The sequence below is a fragment of the Cupressus sempervirens genome, chromosome 7 (genome assembly GCF_028749045.1).
Source record: "Cupressus sempervirens isolate cs-2001-9-10 chromosome 7, ASM2874904v1, whole genome shotgun sequence".
Classification (NCBI taxonomy): domain Eukaryota; kingdom Viridiplantae; phylum Streptophyta; class Pinopsida; order Cupressales; family Cupressaceae; genus Cupressus; species Cupressus sempervirens.
In genome coordinates, this window is record NC_143124.1 from 542,210,808 (window position 1) to 542,223,510 (window position 12,703).

Genomic DNA, 12,703 nt, shown 5'->3' on the forward strand with positions numbered 1-12,703 from the left:
TCCATTATGCACGAAAATAAGTGTGATGATGAGAGGATAAGCCTACAATGGTGTAGCACGCAAATTTATGTTGTAGACAACATGTGCTAAAAAGGGAGTGTGAATAACTGTGTTGTCTATGTAACAAATCAGTGAATGATGCAAACTCCAATGTTGTAGACACCATGTGCTGAATTAAAGTTGCGTACTTCTGTGTTGTCAACATGAAAACTCAAAAAGGTGCACAAACTCCTAAGTGTCTCACAAAATAAAATAATAAAAGAATGCATTAACCTAAGTAAACTTAAGTGTAAATAGTAAATACGTATTTACACCAACAAAGTGTCATATGCCACAATTAGAGTTTTTTGACTAAGTTTGGGTATGGCTTTGAGGGCTATAAATGCAACTACTATATCTTTCTCAATTTACCCTTTATCAACTTTCACAAGGTGAGCCTCCCTCATGCTTATACATATCTCTTGGATAATTTCACATATGACATCCAAAGAAGCAACCATGCTTGCCTTTCTCTTCTTTGGCCTCCTTGATGATAATGATGATGATGATGATGATGTTGTGGAATGATTTTTCCTAACATATGCACTAGAATCATTTGGAAGAAGGAAATCTTCATCAAACTTAGGATTTCCATCCATAGGCATTGGGAAGACCCCAACATCCTCAAGGTCAACCGAATCTTCAAAAAGATTCCCATCTTCGGTCTCTTGGGCAATTCTAGCTGTACATCCATCAGCCATGTCATTCCCAACAATGACTGCCAAGTCATTGAAATAGAGGAATAGCTGCCTCTTGTACACTCCAACATTTTAAAAATCCTTTCTCTACATGAAGGCAAAATTATGGAATTAGATTTTTTTTAAATTGAAATTAAGAGATATTTTACTTGTAACATATACACATTTTGTAAAGTATATTACCTTCAAAAACTCATCCCATACAGTCTCATTACCACCAACGCATTGGGTACTCTCATTCCATGGAAACTTGCTCATATTTCTTAGGTTTTTCATCATTTGATAACCTCCCTTCCATGTTTTTAACTTATTCTTCAAGTTATCTCTTACTATATTCATCTTCATTTCTTCATTAAACCTCCTTTTGATGATGGACCAAGCTTCTTTTTGAACCCACCTTTATAGTTTCTTCCTAGACCGACTTGCTCAAGGAATATATCTAGCAATTTTCACTCCATCTCTCATGTCCAAAAAACTTTGGCTTGTCTAGCTGAAACAAAAACAACCATAGCAGTCACACGAACCTCATCATCAATTCTCATCAAGAGATTGGTGAATGACATTTTCAGCAATAGTGGTAGCTGCAAAAATTCCAAAGAAACTATAAAAAATGTCACCTTTACCTTTAAAATATATTAATTTGAGGGGTCGAGATAAGAAAAGATCATCAAGTTAAAAATTGCACTTAAAGGAGGATCATCAACATAGAGGAAAAGAAGACACTAAGAATGCATTTTAAACATAAATTCAGAACCACATCACATGATATACAAAATCATATTTCTCTTCCAAATGGGAATATTTGACAATTTGTAGTCCTAAGGGCACAATCTACAATTAACCAATGAGCAATATAAAAGGAATGATGACTTGCATTGAAAGGAGAAAGCACATGACAGTCAATTCATGGTGTATTTGCATAAATAAAGATTTCATGAGAACACATATAACAAATTTAAAGCCTGAATATTGGGACCATGCAAATAATAAAAATAATTACGGAGAATACCACTTTATTTGGTTTGCTTCAAGATTTGGATATTGGACATGTTTTGAATATAGTACATCTAAAGTAAGCAAGACAATACCTAAAAAAGGTCACAATACAAATGAGACGGAAACATTTACATAGCCGTTGTAAATCAGAAAAGATAATAAAATATCCCATCTTTGATGCAATTTTATTGTAAGGTACATACTAAGAAGTCTAGATTTTAACTTTTACAGTCAAAGAATGTAAGCCATCTGATACTTAAGTTCAATGAACAAACTTGATATTCAATAAACTAAAAAAGACTAGTAATCTAGCACTATTGCATTTTTCTCATGGTCATTTACTCTTTTAATGGTTGTCTAGACTTCTAGATCATACATTCACTTCCTTTTCCTTTCACTTTCTTTTCCTTCTTGTTATCAACATGAGTGGAAAAACTTAATTGGGAAAGAATCACAAGTTAAGAAGTAAAACCTTCTCATGAGTTCTCCATTAATGTCAGTGGTAGCATATGCTATTCCACACAAGAAACAAGGAATGATAAGTTAATTTTAGTGTGTTAAATATTTAATGATTTCATCAAAAAAGCCTAAAGCCAAATGGATTTCTTCTAGATCTAACCGCGTCAATTTATTTGTATCAATGTTTCACCACATTGTGCCTTGTCATTAGGTTGAGGCATCCAAAAATCCTAAAGCTGTTTGAGTGAAAATATACCAAAAAAAGACTTGACAAGCATTGTGAAGAAATGTTCTGATGTATGATAAAAGGAACATGGAGGTAGGGGGTGCCAAGAGGCCTTTTTTATGAAAGCATATTGCAAAACATAGCTAAGAATTCATGCCTCAAAGACAATTATTTCATAATTAACCAAAAAAATAAGTTCATAATATCCCCCAACAACTACCACTACATAATTTCCATGGAAAATTTTGATTTCAATATAGTTTCCAAGCTACAAAAAAGATTGATACAAATGAAGAGGGTAATAAACAATATAACCTTTTTAACAGTAACAACTATCAAACAACCTATGACATAAAGAACTAGACAGATGTGCAAAGGGCCTATGAAGTTGAGAAATTCCCCAAGCCTACACAATATGCTTGAAAAAAAAATTAGAAATAACTTTGTAGCTTGACAAAACACAAAGAGTTCTTCTTTGTGACCCATGCGAATTTAAAGTTATTTTCTAATAAAAGAAGTTTACTGATTTGGAATAACTTTGCAACTTGACGAAACATAGGATTTCTTCTTTATGAACCATGTGAATTTAAAGTTATTTTCTAATATAAAAAAGTTTACATAAGAGTACTACTTTGAGGTGTAATCAATATGTTAACAAAATGAGCACTTCATAATTGAACTATCAGACATTCCAGTGTATCTTCAATAGATAAATAACCAACATTTCTCTACTAGCAACAACTGAAGACCTCCGTATTTATTAATCAATATTTTTCAAAATATTCAATTATTTATGATTGATGAACAATTAATCAGTAGGTTTTAACATAGTTTTTCTTTGGTTGGATAGAAAATGTAATTTAGCATTTAGCATTGTGTCACACATCTAAGCTTTTGAAATATAAAATATAGACAACATGGACCACTAACCACAAAGTAAAAACTTGCTAATGCAATACAACTTGCACAATATATCGTGATTAATGTTCATGCATTATGGTACAACTAAGAGCAATAGTTTTAGTCTTCCCACATCCTTGGGGCTATTTCATCTCGAAAATTCCCCCAATCATCTATATCTCATTGATTCATCCCATAAGTCTCAAGAATAGGCACATTTATCAGAGCACAATCATCATCCTCTTCAAAGTCCACTTTAGATGGGACACATCCTCAACTGTAATGAAATTGTGTAGTATGGTGCATGCTAAAACAATTTTTTTTAGATCATGACACTATAAGATGTCACATGATCTAGGATAGGAAACCGTTGCTTCAAAATTCCAAATGTATGTTCTATCACATTCTAAAGAGAGGAGTGTTGATGGTTATATAACTCTTGAGGAGTGTTGATTGGGTTTACTCTACACAACTCTTTAAGGTGGTAACACGTACAATGATAAGGAGAAAGAAACCCTAGTACATTTGGATATCCAACATCAACTAAATGGTATTTTCTTATGCAAAATACAATTATCATAAAAAGGTAGCATAAAAGTATTGATTTCATATAATCACAAAATAATCATATATAATATGTCATAATATACCAAGGGGAACCACAAGTGGATCTGCTCTAGACAGAGTCGAAGCAAGCACCTGACTATCTGCAATAGACCCTTCCAAACAAGCAAGAATGTATTGAATATTGTAGTTAAATGAAAAAACACCCAAAACATTATGTGATAAGTTTCAATTTCTATCACAATATTTTGCTTGGATGTCCACATCAATAATCACTGGCATGTGGGTTCCATCAATTGCACCAATACAATCCTATAGCAAGAAATATTATTATCAAAGACATATTACATAATTAAATCTCTACCAACAAAGTACATGAAAATAGGATATTTACCTTGAAGAAAGGATCAAAACGATCCTTCCCAACAATTTCTAGAGAAGTCATTGGAGCAGGGGGTATGAAGCACTAGGATAGCCTTCAATACTTTGTAGAAGTGTCAACTCACTGTCTCTCCTGAGTGACCATAGTTATGACCAATCTTACAATTCCTTAGATTATGACCAAGGGTGCGAAGGAAAATTAAAAGTTGTTCTTGTAATTTTATGTTTACCATATCTTGAATGCTCCCATTTCACTATAGAATTTTGGCCAAGCAAAAGAAGGCTACTCTACTCATGTGTATCTAGTCATGACAATTTGTGTTATTGGATTGCATAATGTGCTTATAAAAAGGACATACAACTCTTTTTCTCTTACACCTATGTATTCTAGCTTCTTTGGTCAATGCTACAATGAATACCGCAAGGATGACAAGAAAAACAACAAGCATGCCCATGACCTTGATCTTCCTAACAATGACTCCTTGAATTTGTATATCATCAATTACATCCATTGAATGACCTAAAAGCACACTGTGGAGTTAATATACTAGAAATCATAGGCCAACACCAAAGGAATCATAGGCTCAAAGTTGGTGACAATGTGTGGATGTATTTAAATAAGGAGAGGCATCAAAGGCAAGCTAATTATTATACGTCAATTGTACACATCAATTTAATTTGTAAGAAATCAATGACTAACTAGAATATTTTTTATGCTCTCCCTTGACCTATTGTACTTGATGCATAAATCCTCTTTGCTCTATCTCAGATACTCTATTCTAATAGTCATTGGGTCAAAACACAATCTATAGGTTGATGAAACAGAATTAACACACACACATCATAGCGACAAAGTAATAGTCTTTCAAACCAAAAACTCAGCTGAAAATACAGTTAAAAAGCTCTTATATGTTGCAATAAATATATAGCAAATTGCATTTATTCTCTAAAAAAGTTTTAAGTTTTTAAGCCAAAACATGATTTAATTTCCCCTCTTCTCTGAATTTTTAAAACCAACTTCCAAACCCAAAAATGTGTCTTTAGCTCTACAACCAAGTAGCCTTACAATGATACACCCTACTCTAACTCTCTAATACCAAAAATAGAATATAACAGTTGTTTCCCATTGAATTTAAGCTTGTAGAAATATATATCTCATTATATGTTCTGTTGCATAAGAAATATCATTGATCTTTAAAAAGAAAAGTTGTCTTGCACAAGCTTTTCTAGATAACATAAATATTAGTTTTGGTCCAACATTTTGATTTAGCTACCAAAGCCATCATCAAGAAGAATGATTTGGTAAATTTCTTTTGGCAAAAAAAATTTAAGCATGTAAAGTTGTTCTATTATTCAAGATCTTCCAAAATGGTGGTAGTGGTACTACTGGATCTACAATTCCTATGGAAGTTATAAATTTAACAAGATAGGAATAGAGTCACTTCAATTGCGAAGGCATAGGATCTTGGACATGCATCAAGTTGTCTATAGGGCTAGCTTATCGATAGGTTACCCTGTAGTCTAAGCATAGTTAGGTGCCATGGTGCACCTAGCACCAAACTATGTGGATCTCAAAAGAACTAGTTCTTTATAGTTGACAAAGGTGACTACAGTCTATGGTCAGAATGTGTTATTCTTTAGGTGTAAAATTGGATGAGGTTGGAAGAATCTTGTATTTGATTGATCTAGTGTAAGAGTCATATAATGCATTTGAGTTTGATGTAACACACTTAGTTGTCAACTGCTATTGCAACTATTTAATCTTTATTGGGTTGCTTTTTTTTCTTATGTTTTCTTTTCACTAAACTATTTCTTTAGAGATATTTATGCTTCTAGTGCTCAACCTTTTGTTGGCAAGAGGAGTTGCCCAAGGTTTCTCCTTCAACTGGATACTCTTCTATTCTAATAAAAGCACTTATTCCAAAATAAATATCGGTATAAACTACACCATAGCAAGTATTACAAATTATGCTTGAAATGTGTAAAGCAAAACATGCAAAAATTAAGTTCTTTTTAATGATTATTTAATTTAGAGCTACCAAGCATGATAAATCTATAGTTGATTCCCACCGTCACTGATAGTGCCCTATATTTCCTCCAACTATATGATGTCTTGTCATCATCTAAGCTGTTCAAATCAAACATGGATAACTTTCAATAGCTGAAAAATGGGTTGTGAATGATCACTTTGATGAATTACCAAAGCAGAAATATGCTAAACATAAGGAGCATGGAGTGAATGAAAAATGCATTTGAAATAAAAGCATTTGATTTTGTAGACCTAGAGTTGGGGGATTTCACAGAAGTTTCATCAATAGGAGCCATGGTGGATTCAAGAGCAGAGATTGGCTCTGGGCTTGGGGCAAGAGTAGGAATTGGAAGGCCAAATATTTCTTCAACAAGCAACACCTTATCAACCTTGTACATTGCCATTGGACTCTAAGAGAAAATGTTGCTACTTAAAGGAGCATTAACCAGACCAATAGACATGTTCACTTGAGCTCCAAAAACACTGACATTGAACTTATAAGGACCCATCATGGAAATAGGGTTGTTCAATCTTTGAAATTTCCCTAAAGTGTAAAATGTAGGGATTGTATGATACTCCAAAAGAGAATTTTTTTACTGGCTAGTGATCTTTCTAAGCATGGCTTTGTATTCCAACCTAAGAGTAGCAAAGGCCACATTAGAAGGCGCAAAGAGAGTAAGGCCTTGTTGTGTATTGTTGGCTTGGGTGCATTGGCTAGAGAAATAATGTGTGTGAAAATACCCACATTGGCCAACATAAAGAGGATACAAATTGACACTACAAACTCCATGTAAAATCTACTGAGTTAAGATAAGGTTTGATATTGTAAAAAAAATGTATAGGATAGGGTTTGATATAACTCAATCTAGTAAGTTCAAATTTGATAAATGTTGCAATATATTGGATAGGCTTTACTAGGGAATCAAAAAAGATAAGTGTAATTAGCTACAATATGCTAGAAGAAGTCGATGAATCTAAGCTCAAAAACCCTAAAACCAAATTTCTTTACAATAAATTGGGTAGGTCAATAAATTGGATGGGCTTTAGAACTAAGAATGTCTATTGACCTCTGATAGACAATGTCCACAATAATACACTCAAAAAGGTTCAGAGATCTTTTGTTTTATAAGCTCTACTAAACAATAATTTCAATCTAGATTGCTCTTGACCCACTTAATCCAAGATACTAGAATGTTGTAAAGATCAGGTGTTATGGGTAGTCAATACCCATAATAGGACACTCAAATGGTTGTACTGATCATTGATTTTATTAAGGACCAAGTCACTATCTCGGAAGATGAAATGGCCAAATCACAATTTTGCATTGAGTAGGGATTAGGTAGCTCAATCAGCTAGACAAAAGCTAAAAATAACAAGTCTCCAACCAATTTTTTAATAAAAATAAATTAGGCGCAAGGGATTCAAGATAATTACTCTTGCACTATCTAGAAATAAGTTGTGCTTTCAGTGTCACCCCTAATATGTTGGTTTTATTCGAATATTTTAGTTGTTGCATTATTATATGCAAACCTCACTTTAGACATGTTTATAAATGTCAATCTCTAGGAATAGGGTTTCTTAAACAATTAACAAAAAAAACTTATATTCTTTAAACTAAATAACCTTCATAATAAAGTAGATGACATTGACAATGTATTGACCCTTTCATTAGATTAATATAAACAAATAGAAAGAAGGATTATACAAGGAATTTCAAGGGGGCCAAATGGGCAATTAATAAAGGGTGAAAACAAATGTCATTGGCAACAAACTTGATGATGATGCCTTCTTACACACTAAAAATTCACTGATGCTAATTCGACCAATCACAAGCTAAATTGTTGCTATTTTTTTGAAAACTCTTTTTCTCCTTGCCGAAAGGATACTCTTCTTTATTCCTACTCCAATGTTTGAGATAGAACCGTAAATAAACAATTTGTGCTCAAAACTCTAAAGAAGACTACAACAATAAAATGGTTTGCAACGGTTTTAAAAAAGTGTCTAAGATCATACTTACATGTATAGAAAAAGCCACACACTTTGGAATAAGAAGTTATTCAGTCACAAACTCACTCGGTAACACACTTGACAACAAGACACACAATCACCCACAACCCAAGCAAATTAATACAATAACAAACAATGAACTCCAATATGAGTAAAGCATATGTGCATAGACTTGATTGATTATAAAATATAGAAAATATGGATAGGAATATGAATGGTCCATTCTAATACCTAATATTTTTTAGCATACACATATGCTCAAATTGAGGGATAAATTGGAACATGTCTTCTAATTCGCAATTCTAATTTAGACAACCAAACAGAGAATATAAAACATATTATAATTTTCTCTTCCTATTCTTGTTGTATTTCATCAACCAAATGAGCCTTAAACTCTTTCTAGTGACATAGGAACTTTCATTTGTTATCATGGTGTGAAATGTGGAACTTCCAAGACATTTTTTTTTTTTTTTTTTTTTAATGTGCAATTGATATTTGTCCAACTATTGTTGGATAAATAAAGGTGGTTGTGAGGGGAGTTGTTCTCGATAGTTTATAGTATTGATTTCTATATTTTTATATATATGATATTTTAAGTTTTTTTTTTTTAAATAACGAATTCATTAAAGTTAGTAGAGTGCTAAATTATATTAGATTTTAATTAAATATTTTAAAATCTTATTTGATAATCCATTAGATTACAACACTGAGTGTATATTATATTTAATATCATTAATTAATATTCAATGTTCAACATCTATGAAGTGATTTTTAACCCTCCATACTATTTTTTTTTACTAATCTTTTTAATATAATGACAAGCTTATTTCATAAAAGAAATTAGTAGTGATTTTTTAAAAAAAATATTAAATATAATAAAATATTTTAAAGAAAATTTAAATATCTAATATATTCTACAAATTTATGATATTATTATTATAATCAATAACAATTAGCAAATGTGGCACGAAAAAAATGGTAGAGCGATGGAGAACAAGGTTCCCAAATAGGTTTGCAGAGGGTTACCGAAAACATGGAAGAAATGGTCAGAACTCGAGATGGTTTGAGCCATCTAGGAGACATGAAGGCTTGAACTATTGGGGAAATAGAAATGGGAGATGGCAGGAAGGGAGTAGAAACTTTCGTGAAAGTTTTTAGCAAAAAAAAGTGGGACAACTAAATGGTGGAAAGTGGAAAAAAGAGAGAGAAAGACACGATTTTAATTGATAGAGGAGTCATCCAGTGCAGAGGTTCGCACCTGTCAATCTAGGGGGAAAGGTGGTTTTTGAAAATATTGCTAAGAGACTAGGGAAACCATAGATTATGGTAAATCAAGAGAAGCACATGATAGAGGAACAACAAATGATAAGATGCACTATAGAAAGGGTGTTGTTATAAATGGGTCCTATAAAGGAGAAGAGAGATCTATTAGAAAATAATGCTTTCTTAATGAAATGGGGAGGGTCATGGCCCGCAATAGGGAAGATGAAAAATTGGAGTGATGAGAAGTGGGGAAAGATAAAAGATTTCAAAACTCTAGAGAATGGGTTTTGCATGGTTATGGTGGAGATGGCTCAAGATAGAGATTGGATTTTGAATGGTGGACCATATTTTCTTGAGGGTTTTGGGTTTTACATGAAAGCCTAGTCCTAAATTTTGACCCCACAAAGGAAATAATAAATAAATTTCCTCTCTGGGTGGGTCTAAGAAACTTGCCTCAGGAATATTGTTTGGAACATTGTTATAGAGTGATTGGAAATAATCTGGGAACATTTATTAAGGTTGTGGAAATGGTGGATAAGGAAACCTTACAAATGTTTCCAAGAATATGCATAATGTGGAATGGTTGTCACGCTTTACCAAAAATAATTGAGATCTTCTATGAGGGGGAGATTTGGAGACAGCCTATGTCAATGGAAGAAGGCCTGATGGTGTGTAAGCATTGTCTATATGAGGAACATGATTCAAAAAGTTGTAAGCAAGAAGGACGACACAAAAGAAAAGAGGAGGAAAAGTAATTAAATAAGGCAATTGAGATAGCTCGATCAAAGGAAGGGGAGAAGGGGAAAAAAATTTAAAAGGGGTTGGAAAACACTACGATGTGGAAAACCAAAGAAAATAACTATCAAGAGAAGGAAAAAGTGGCAGTTGAAATAATGGAGGTGGAACAAGGGGTGAAATTTGGGGAAGATGTGAGAAGTTTCTTAAAATAGGAACTCCAACAAGAAAAGAATGTTAGAATTACAATAGGAAAGGTAAACTTCTGAGAGGGGGGGAGTCTAAATTAGTAGTTTAAACTTCTACCTATAAAAAATTTCACCACACATCCATCTCACACATTTACTAAGTTAACTAAAATATCATGTAAAGCATGTACATCTAAAACATGAAAGCAAGTAAACATTCATACATGTATGACACTAGATATGATTACCTAGAAACCCTCCAACTAGAAGGTAAAACTGGGGTGGAGATGACATCCACAAATCTTCACTATTGCAGTAAAAAAGTGTATCTAATGAAGGTTACAATGTTTTGATCATGAGACATGATCTACCCTGTAAAAGGTCTGCCCTGTTAAAAGCTTGCAAAGATTGTTAGGTCTCATCCTGCTAAAGGATTTCAACACCTTGTTAAAAGTGTACCTTGTTAAAGGACTTTAACTCACAATTAAGTAAGCACCCTATTAAAGGATTTCAATACAGTCTGTTAGGACTACTCTATTAAGAGATTTAACTGATTCACCTACTAGAATGATCCTACTGTTAACACTTTGTTGCATGATGACAGATCACCTCTAAACTGATGTATTCTCGTTCCTTCTTGATCAAATTTCTCTTGTCCATATGCTATCTTCTTTCCTTTGTTCTCCTTTAACTGATTTTGCAATGTAATCTCAGTTCATAACTCCCTTAGCCACCATGAATGCTTTGTTTGCGCATGCAAACTTCTTTCTTCACTCCTTTTACTCCTTCACATCATAGATAGTTTAGGTCCTTCTTCACATCATAGATAGTTTAGGGTTCATCCTCCTTAAGAAGACTTAGGTGACTTAGGGTTAGGTATGAATCGACAATTATGATTCATCCATTTTCATGCTTAAACCTTCCCCTTTTTTGATTGGCTACATGCAATGCATTGGGAATCCAAATTAGGATTCATCCTTATCTCCAAATATCGTAATTCAATCCTTAAGTCATCTAAAAAATGGTTTACATAGTTTTTTGTGCCATTAGAAAAAACTATAACAAAACTATCTTACTTAGCATCTAACATCTCTGATGCTCAACATTTACTATTCTCTATACTCTAACTTGGCATCTGTATCACTTAGCATGCACTAGGTGAACCCACAATATTGCGTACCACTTTTGGGGGATGAAGGAAATCGCAAAATGATGAAAAATTCCCATATTGAATTTTACCTATGTTCGGGCGAATGTGCTAACTATGTTCACATGAACATATAATTGTTTTATGTTCACACGAACATATTGAGTTTAAATAAGGTATGTTCGCATGAACATACCTTATTATTATGTTTATGTGAACATATTTTAACGAAAATTTTGCGATTAAAATTTCATTTTTCCATTTGAGATCTTGATAAATTTGCTTTTTTTATGTTAGCACAAACACAAATTATTTTATATGTTCACACGAACACATTAACTTAAATTTTTTATTGCTGGATTATTTTTCTCGTATGTTCATGTGAACATGTCTAATATGTTCGTGTAAACATGTCAATTTACAAATTTTTGGTGTTGTTTTCTGAAAAATGAAATTGGCTCTTTTGACCCTAAAAATTGAGATTGAATGATCTCCTACTGTAAAATAAAAAATGCCAATTTGTGTTGTTTGGAGCAAGCTTTCCAATGATTATAATTATAATACATATTATATTTATTAAGACTTTCAAATATGAGTTTAACTCATTATAGGTTCATTAACGGTTGAACATCAACTGACTTCGACACTTCGGGAAAATTTGTAAATTAGGTCAAATTTTTTTGAAAAATATCTAGGAAATAGGTTGCTAAGATGACTTTCTATTAAAAAAAATTAGAATTATGATAAATTAAGTTCAAGTTATCTGTGTCAAAATGAACATATGTCTGAATTACGATTGATGTCACTTCAAAACTTCATAAACTATACAATATCCAACCAAATTGAATCAAACCAAATGCATCCTTTGGGTATTGATGTTACAAATCCAACACCAAAAGAATTACCTCATTATCATTTCTAGTAAAAAAGTTATGCATGTCAAACAGATTGTCACTCTTTAAAAATATTGATTTTTCATGTGTACCACTTTTCAGAGGAGAAGAAAAATTTGACTTCAATAATTTTTTTAAAGTAAAAAATATGGTTACAAAGTAGGAATAGATTACTAGA

The 12,703-nt window shown here is 32.6% G+C and overlaps 1 pseudogene; it reads right to left on the reverse strand.

Moving 5' to 3' along the window:
• Positions 1-6,459: 6,459 nt before the first annotated feature.
• Positions 6,460-7,082, reverse strand: LOC149547909 (fasciclin-like arabinogalactan protein 11; annotated as a pseudogene).
• Between the last annotated feature and the right edge of the window lie 5,621 nt (positions 7,083-12,703).